Source organism: Aythya ferina (genome assembly GCF_964211825.1).
Source record: "Aythya ferina genome assembly, chromosome: 3".
Lineage (NCBI taxonomy): Eukaryota > Metazoa > Chordata > Aves > Anseriformes > Anatidae > Aythya > Aythya ferina.
Genome location: NC_140298.1, coordinates 61458184 through 61466303, shown reverse-complemented (window position 1 = coordinate 61466303; position 8120 = coordinate 61458184). Strand labels below are relative to the sequence as shown.

The 8120-nt window shown below is 51.3% G+C and overlaps 1 long non-coding RNA gene across 1 annotated transcript in view; it reads right to left on the bottom strand.

Annotated features, from left to right (window-relative positions):
- Positions 1-6855: 6855 nt before the first annotated feature.
- The window catches only part of LOC311434264, a 67159-nt gene continuing 65894 nt past the window's right edge, over positions 6856-8120 (bottom strand). Inside the window, exon 5 of the long non-coding RNA XR_014691347.1 lies at positions 6856-7363. This is a non-coding gene — a long non-coding RNA (uncharacterized lncRNA). The remainder of the gene's footprint in view (positions 7364-8120) is intronic.

The window sequence follows — 8120 nt, the reverse complement described above, 5'->3', positions numbered from 1 at the left end:
GGAGGGGAACGTCAGCCAAAGAAATTACGCTTGTGAATAGCAGATGAGGAGGAAATAATGAGAGAATTGGTGGAGTAAATGAAGACATAAAAGCATGTAATACAAAGAAAGAAGCATTTGCTCTGACCCCCGTGACCTGCTGTGGTATTAGTGTATAGTTTTAGTAGTGTAATGATCATTAAGGCACTGATCTCCATTACTAGGCGCATGGAAATTTCTCTCCCTCGCACGGGGCTATGCGTTTCAGTCTGGTATTAATGAGAATTGGTCTCACATATCATTACAGTTCCCCGGCTTAATCATTTTTGAGCGTATTGTGTGTTCAAATGTTGCCATTTCGGTCCGAGCAGTGAGCCAGTCATCTTTAACAGGTTGTTTTTTTTTCCAGCATCTCGGCACAATCTCTTTCGGCGACCATAAGTGCTGCCGTCCAGGCCAAGGAGAGAGTCTTGGTGCTTCCACACAGACGTGTGATGGTTCCCTGCGATAAATACTATCATTTCTTTAAAGGTGCAAACGTGGGTGTGACTGCATACCATAGAAATGCATCGAGAAAAGCTAACAAGGAATTTCCCAGCAAAACCAACCTTGGTCCAAAATCTGAGTGGGAAATAAAACTGACATGAGGCTGCAGGAGCAAGTTGGGCTCAGCAGGGCCCCACATCAAGGTGATGCTGGGGCGAGGATGGCATCCCCGGCCCCAGCTGGGGCTCAGCTCTGCTGAGGGAGCCCAAAGCTACGGGGGCTCGCTGGGACTGGAGGCTGCTCGGCGCCTGGCTGGGGCATCCTCAGGAGACAGGGGCAGCTGTTCCTGTTCTGCACCAGGGAAAATAAAGAATGGGAATGGTTTGGTTTTTGCACGCCACTCTTTTTCCCTTACCCTCCTTCCCCACAGATTTTCCTTTTGGTTTTGACTTTTTTTTTTTTTTAAAGTGGGGTCGGGGAGAATGACTCATTTTTCTGCCAAGCCAAACTTTTTAAAACGTCAGGCTCTCTTGTGGAATAGAAGCCCTGTGCCTCAACCAGCTCCCAGCAGAGACATTTCAAACCAAGGTATCTGCAGCGTGCTCAGTTTCCTTAGTTACATGCCATATGCATCCAGGTAGTAAGGGCAAGGGCCTGACACAGCCAATACAGATTTTTAGAGCATCTGAATCCGGCCTTCGTTTTTAGGGAAGTACAGAGCATGTGTCCATAGCCAGGAAGTCAGCAACAAGGGTACTTCTGACCTTGCCTCTCCTCCACCCCCCTTATCATATCAGCACTTTGGCAGTTTCTGGTTCCCATTGTTTGGAGGAAACAATGTTTTTCCATTGTTTGGAGCATGGCAGGGAAAGGGGTGATTTAGAGTGTGCTTGCTTCATTACCTCAGCTGGACATGCAAGGCTAAGAGCACATATCCTGAACAGCGAGCCTGACATTTTGAGAGGGACTTTTAGAAAGTCCCTCTTCCAGGTCAGCAAAGCCCCGGACAATAATCCAGATGTAACGTAGGGTCTCCTTCCTGGGGTATCGCCCTTTCTTTCTTCTCTGCCTGACAATGTTTAGGTCTAGCTCACTGAAGACTGAGTTTCCTTCTCTGGAGAGCAGATGTGTGCCCCTCACAGCGGTGGGAACAGTAATTCATAAACCACATCTGCTCCAGCTGGGTTCAGGCAGAACCAGGCAGCACCAGTGATGCTCAACATCTCCAAAACATCCCCAGATATTACGTGCTCCTAGAGGCCAGTTTCTCTTAGATGCCTCCCACCTACATGGGTGCAGGTAAAGCTGTGAAGCGTGGATCTGACAACACAAAGGTGCTTGCCATTACCTGCAGAGTCTGAAAGTTTCTGGTGACCTAACCCATTTCTGTGGCATGTGGGCAAAGTTTCATTTTGGTGCTGCAAGTGGAGAGACAGCAGCTGCCACGGGTGGTGTAGCTGCCACACTGCATCTCCTTGCTCTGGGCTCTTAAAAGCCATGCTGAAAGGGGCAGCTGGGTAGCAGAGCAGAAAGCAGCTGGGTTTGGTGTTCTGGTGGTTGTATTTGGGGTCAGGACGGGGAGAAAAAGGGGGGTTTCTGAGAGCAGTTCAGCTGGGGAAACTCCCGGAGTGGGCAGGGAGGCAGGGCCCTGGCAGCAGGGTTGGTGCTGAAGCCAGGCTGAGTCACGGGCAGGCTCTGGGGAGGCTGCAGGCAGTCACAGAGTTTACCTGCAGAGAAGAAAAGCATCCCACCAGCCCAGGGGACTCCTAAACATTTCGAGCCTGAGCACAGGGGGTTGTTTTTTTGCAGGTCCCTGTTTGCACATTGCCATTTGCAGCCTGGCCCTTCCTTGTCCCTGCGGGCTGCAGCCTCCTTCTGCAGGGGGTCCCCTCTCCTTCCTCTGCCAAACCCTGCAAACCCATCCACCAAAACATCTCCGTTTTTGGAAAGAGAAGCAGCCAGAGGAGTGCTGGAGCTGGGAGATGGACGGTGTCCTTAAAGGACTAGCACACTTCATGCCCGTAGGTACAGGCGATCTGTCATTGGAAAGAGGGAGACACCGGGTGAGAGAAGTCACAGGGAAAAACAATGAGGAATAATTATGTGCACGGTAAGGTTGTGGAGCACATCTTTAAAAGAGTTATTTGGGACAGGCTGTACTGGTGCAGGATTATAAAAAGGACTGGATAATTTTATAAGCGATATAATGCCTCTGTAGTGTGCGGATATATCTCAGGCTTCAGAAAGTAAGGTACTCAGCTTACAAAAATAAAATCTCCCACTTCTATCATATGATTATACAACTTGCTGGATCAATTGCTGTCCATATATATATTTTTTTTAATTCTGCATTTTCTCAGGCCTCGGGTACCACCTAGCACTGGCGGCTGAGTATGAACTATTAATGGAGCAGCGGCTGGCATCCTAATGGAGAAGATCACATTTCAAAGAGGAAAAAGAAAAAAAAAAAAAAAGAAACAAAACCCAACCAAACAGCATTGATTTGTTGTATGTTCATCGATTGCTCCCCTTCCCCAACAGAAATGAGATGTGCTGTGATCCCACCGCCTGTCCTTCACCCATCCATCAGCCCACCGGGGCCACCTTCTCCATGAGGAGCTGTGCCTGGGCTGGGGGACAGGCCACCAGCAGGCCACAGCCACCTCTGCTGCTCTTCTGGGGGCCACCGGTGGCACTGGGATTGCTGCAGAGGAGTGGAGTCCTGGAAAAGACAGGGAAGGGCTGTGATGGGTTTAGGAGACATGAGCAGATAGAGACCTTTGGTTGGGAGAGGCTTGGAAGAAGCTAAAATTGGGATAAACTGCAGGAAAAGGGAAAGAAGGGAAGGATGAAGCTCTCAGGTGTCCAAGCATCTGGAAAACAGATGTGTCCTTGTATGAATTTCTCTCTTTTTACTTGGCTGCGATGATTTTTGGGGTGCTGGAGCAAACATATCCCTTGTCCTCCCGTGGACATTGCTGCTGCCCATTGCTGGGGATACAGGAGAGGGGGGCAGAACTGCAGTTAGCTTCACTTCAAACCCCAAAAAGGGGCAAGGTAGGGAGAAAACCCTTTAGTGAGGAAGAAAACCCAGGGAGGACATGACAAGTAGCACAGAGCCAGCGTGACAGCTTCCATCAAGCCCCCCGCAAACGGGGCTGCCTGGGGGCATGGCCACGGAGAAGCAAATGGGACCAAAGCATCACTGCCCCCAGCTCCTTCACCAGATCCCTGGCATTTGGGCAACCCCAAGGCTTCACCCGAATGTGCCAGGCATGTTTCCATCTGTGGGAGACCCCTCTGCACCTACAACTGCTGCTGGACAAGCTCTGACTGGGCTCACAGACACCACTCTCCTCGCTTGTATTAAATTCGGGGATGTCTGGCTGGTAGATCAGAGCAGCAGCCAGCCCCCGGTGGCTGGCCAGTTTTGTTTTCCAAGGTAGGTGGCATCGAGGGCAGATGCCAAAACAAACAGAGAAAGAAACAGTGCCTGCACAAAAGGTTTTTAATCAGCCAAAGCGAAGGGCACTGCACAGAAACGTGGTCAGATGACAGCCAGTCTGAAGCACGCATCAGGAGTCTGGGCTGGAGCCGCGGGAAGCAAGAGAGTTTTTCTACCCAGTGCAGGATTTTTTGGATCAGGTGCCAAGTGCAATTTGTCTGCTGTTTTCCTTGGGTTGTTGTTTGCTTGTTTTTTTTTTTTTCTTCATTTTTTTTTTCCCCTTTAAATAATGAGTAAAACCACACCAACTGTAATGGATTGCTTCTCCTCTCTCGGCTTTCAGGAGCCAGGAAGGGAATCATTGAGCCCTGTTCTCCTGCTCGTCTGCAGAAAGCAAATGGCTATCCTTGGATATCAATCACTGGGGTAAAAGCTAAGAAATGTTACCAAGGAAACGTTGTCGGGCCTATTGGCAGCCTCCTTTGTTTAGTAAGTTTACACACGAGCAGCCTTTTATTGTTTTGAAATCGAGAAATGCTAAAATGAAACAAACACAACATCTTCGGTGGGCTCACCTGCCGGGCACCCCGCTGGCTTACGGCTCTGCTGTGACCCAGCACGTGCCTAATTCAGCGATCAGCTTTGGATTCAGAATCCAGGCTGCCCTCGCGAATAAACTGAGCACACTTCCCACAAGGCAAAGGTGTTGTTTACCCAAGCAGGTGAACACTAAAACCACCTGTAAGCCGAAAGCAGGAGGGGGAAGGCTGGAGCTCACAGTGAGGCTGGTGGCACCGTGCCCTCCTAAAAACCCTCCGAGGTGCCAAGAGCCTGGAGCTGGCACTGAGCAGAAACATCACCTCCCAGTGCTCTGGGGCCGCGAGCAACGCTGTGCAAAAGCATCACATGGAAACGCATCGATAAAAGCCATTTTTCTCACACAGGTGCTCCCAAGCATTATAAACTTTCTCTCAGACAGAAAGGGCGCAGTCGATGCTGCAATTATTGCAAAATAAAAAGATTAAAATTGACTAATGTATTCAGGCACCAGCATCAAGTCCCATATCTACCCTGCTTTATCGGCACTTTCTTGGACAGTGCAGGGGGAGGCAAAGCAGGCAGTCCTACTCATTAAGTGTAATATCCTCTGACTTATATCATTATTCCTGCTCATTTTTCCATTTTGTCTTTAAGGACAGAATGTCCTGGACTACATGATCTCATGTGAATAACAGAATTGGGGAGGGGAGGAATCTATTATCCTGAAAGGAACAGAGAAAGAAAAAAAAAAATAAAAAAAGGCAGGAGTAAGGACTAAGGACCACAGAGCACGATCAGCCCTGCAGCCTGCCGGAGGGGATGCTCAGCTAGCCAGTGGCTCCACGACGCTGGGGCTGCCCTACAAAACCTGTCTCCATCCTGCTTGGGATGGGAGCGACGGCCGCTTTGGGGATGCTGTGCCTGGGATCTCGCTAGGTTTTGCTGCTGTGCCTCCTACAGCCTGCTGGAGCCAGCTGCCATGCAGGGTGCTGTTCAGAGGAGAGGTACGTCCTGGTCTTGATCCGGATGAAGCATCTTCCTCCCCGGGGATCTTTACGAGAACCTGCAAGAAGGGCAGATTACCTGAGAACTTGGGACACAAGGTTCGGTTTCTGTCCCACCACAGAGCTCCTGGCAAAGGGTGAGAGCTGCTTCGGTTTTGTTCTCTGCCTCAGTTTCCCGGCAGCAGGATGGGGCAGAGGGCACCTTTGTGCCACCGAAGGAGAGGTGCTGGGGAGAGGGCCATCTTGGTGGCCAGTAGCTGAGAGCAGATGTGCCTCCTGGTCGTGCCTCACACAAAGGAGAGAAGGTGGAGGACTGGGGATAGCCCACACACGAGCAAACACAGCCCCAGCCTGGCTGATAACTCCACCTTCCTGCCCCTCGCCGCTTGTGAGGTTCTCCTGCTGATGCCTCCACGCCACGAAGGCAGGTCGGTGGCTTGTAGGGACAAGGGAGCTCTCAGAGATGCTAAGGAGCGTCTGTAGCGATGCCGCTGCATTCAGAACAAGTGCTTATCTGAATTAGCTGAAAGCAGCATCATTTATCTTGGCGCTGTTCTCCCCTTTCCTGTCCCAGCCCCAGTGTCATATAAATGAAACATCCTCAGAGTGAGCTGCTTGTTCATCGGTATTGACAGTTGATAAAAAGAGATAAAACACATCTCAGGACGCTAGTCACATCGAGGTACTTTCTCTTCTGGTCTCCCTGCTCCAGGCCCTTACCCTGCCAGGGGACGAGGAACTCCTCCAAGTGGCTCTCCGCTGCAGTGCTCGCAGGCCCAGCTGCAGGAGGTTTTGGAGCCTGCTTTCCTTCAGGGAGAGCTGCAGGCAGCGAGCAGAGCTGAGAGGGAGGCATTGCAAATATTTTCCTAATCATGTTAAACAATCAGAGGGAAACGAGCCCGTGAAATGCAACAGGGCTTATGGATCAGGCAGGGACAAAGCAGAGCCGGGAGGAACATGTGGCAGGTCCAGAGGGTGCCGAGATAAGGTCCTTCTGGCTCCTGACTTCTGCTGGCATCTCTCTCCTGGCTTTCTCCAGCTCGGGGCCAGCTGTCCTCAGCCCAGCAGTGAAGGTGACAGCCAGGAGATGCCATCCCTCTACCAAAGGACAGCTTGGAAACACAGAGCCCATGCCTGGGGACCTGCTGCCCCCACAGCCCCCAGCCCAAACCACTGCACCCATGGCCTGACTGGTGCCCAGCAGAATTAGGCACGAAGAGGAGAGATTCCCCTTGGCTGACAGGGCAGCATTTAAGCACCAGGACTGATTTTGGGGCAGCTGCCTGCCCAGAGGACCTGCATCCGTCCCCTCTCTGTGCCCTGCACGGCGGAGGCGAGGCAGAGCCGTGGTTTGTCATTAGCCGACTGCTTTTACAGCCCCTGAACTTCACTCCCGCACACTTGATCATTCGGACTTTTATTTGTTAAAGGAGGCATGACATACAACCACTTCCCTCGTGTACCTCGGGCCGCTTTCACCTGTTCTTGCCCCGCTCCAAAGGGAGGCCACGTAAATTATCCCCATCTATTTCTGCCTTGTTTTTTTTTTTTTTTTTTTTTTTTTTTTTCCACCGACCCGGCTCTTCCACGTCTGGAAGTGTCGACACGCCACCCAGTGGCTCCCGAGGCTCTGGGTACGGCTCTCACCAGCGAGACAGCCCCCAGCAGGAGCCCAAACCTTCCCGTGGAGCATCTCCACGCAGCAAGGGAGAAGGAGGTCTTCTGCTCCTCACAGACCTTGGCCCAGCTCCCGTGCCCGCGTCTCCGTGTCGGTGCTGAGCCTCGCCCTCCAGTTTTGGGGTGTTCATCGGTATTGACAGTTCCCAGGCACTTGTGGACGTAATGCACACGCTGATGCTTTCTGCTGGCTCTCCTGGGTGCGTGCTCAAATTCTAGTTCTTCGCCCAGCCTTTAATCAAATGAACAAAAATAAAATAAAAACATTGGGTGAAACACTGGGGCTTCCTTCCCCACTCACTTCTGCCCCTTTGTCCTTCAGTCAAGCATAAAAATCCTCTTTGCTGTGATCCCTTTCCCTCGTGCCCCCTCAGCTCCTGGGCTGAGCCATGAGGGAAAGCAGAGGGGAGAAAGAGAAACTCCATCATCCAGCTTCAGCCCCTCTCCCAGATCCCCTCCCTGCTTTCTCCATCAACCCCCCTTTCTCCTCTCCAGCCCTCAGAGCCGAGGACCAGACCACCAAGGGGCTTGGCTGGGACCTCAGGTTTGCCCGAGCCATTCCTGCCCTTCTCTTGATTTTGCTCCTTCGTGATTTTCCTGTAAAACAAAGTCTTTCACTAATTACCTCCCTTTTCAAAAGCCTGCAGCAGCCACAAAGAGCTCTCCAGTGAGATTTCCGTACCGTGCAGTCCTGCACAACAATAAATTTCCCGGCTGGCTCTCTCCTCCTTGCCCTCACCAGACACTGCTAACTTCATGCTTCAAGAGTGTACTCTTTGATTCGACATGTACTTATTGGACATTACACATTCATCCCATTCATTTCTCCTTTCCCTGAGGGCACATTCTTCACCATTTGTTGCCATAATGCTGGAGGGCGAGAAGTCATTTTTCTTATTTAGCCTCTGCTCGCTTATTTTGCCCTGCCACTTGCTGTCGGATGCCAGAGATTAGATGCCCCTTTGGGCACACCAGGCTGCATTTGCAAA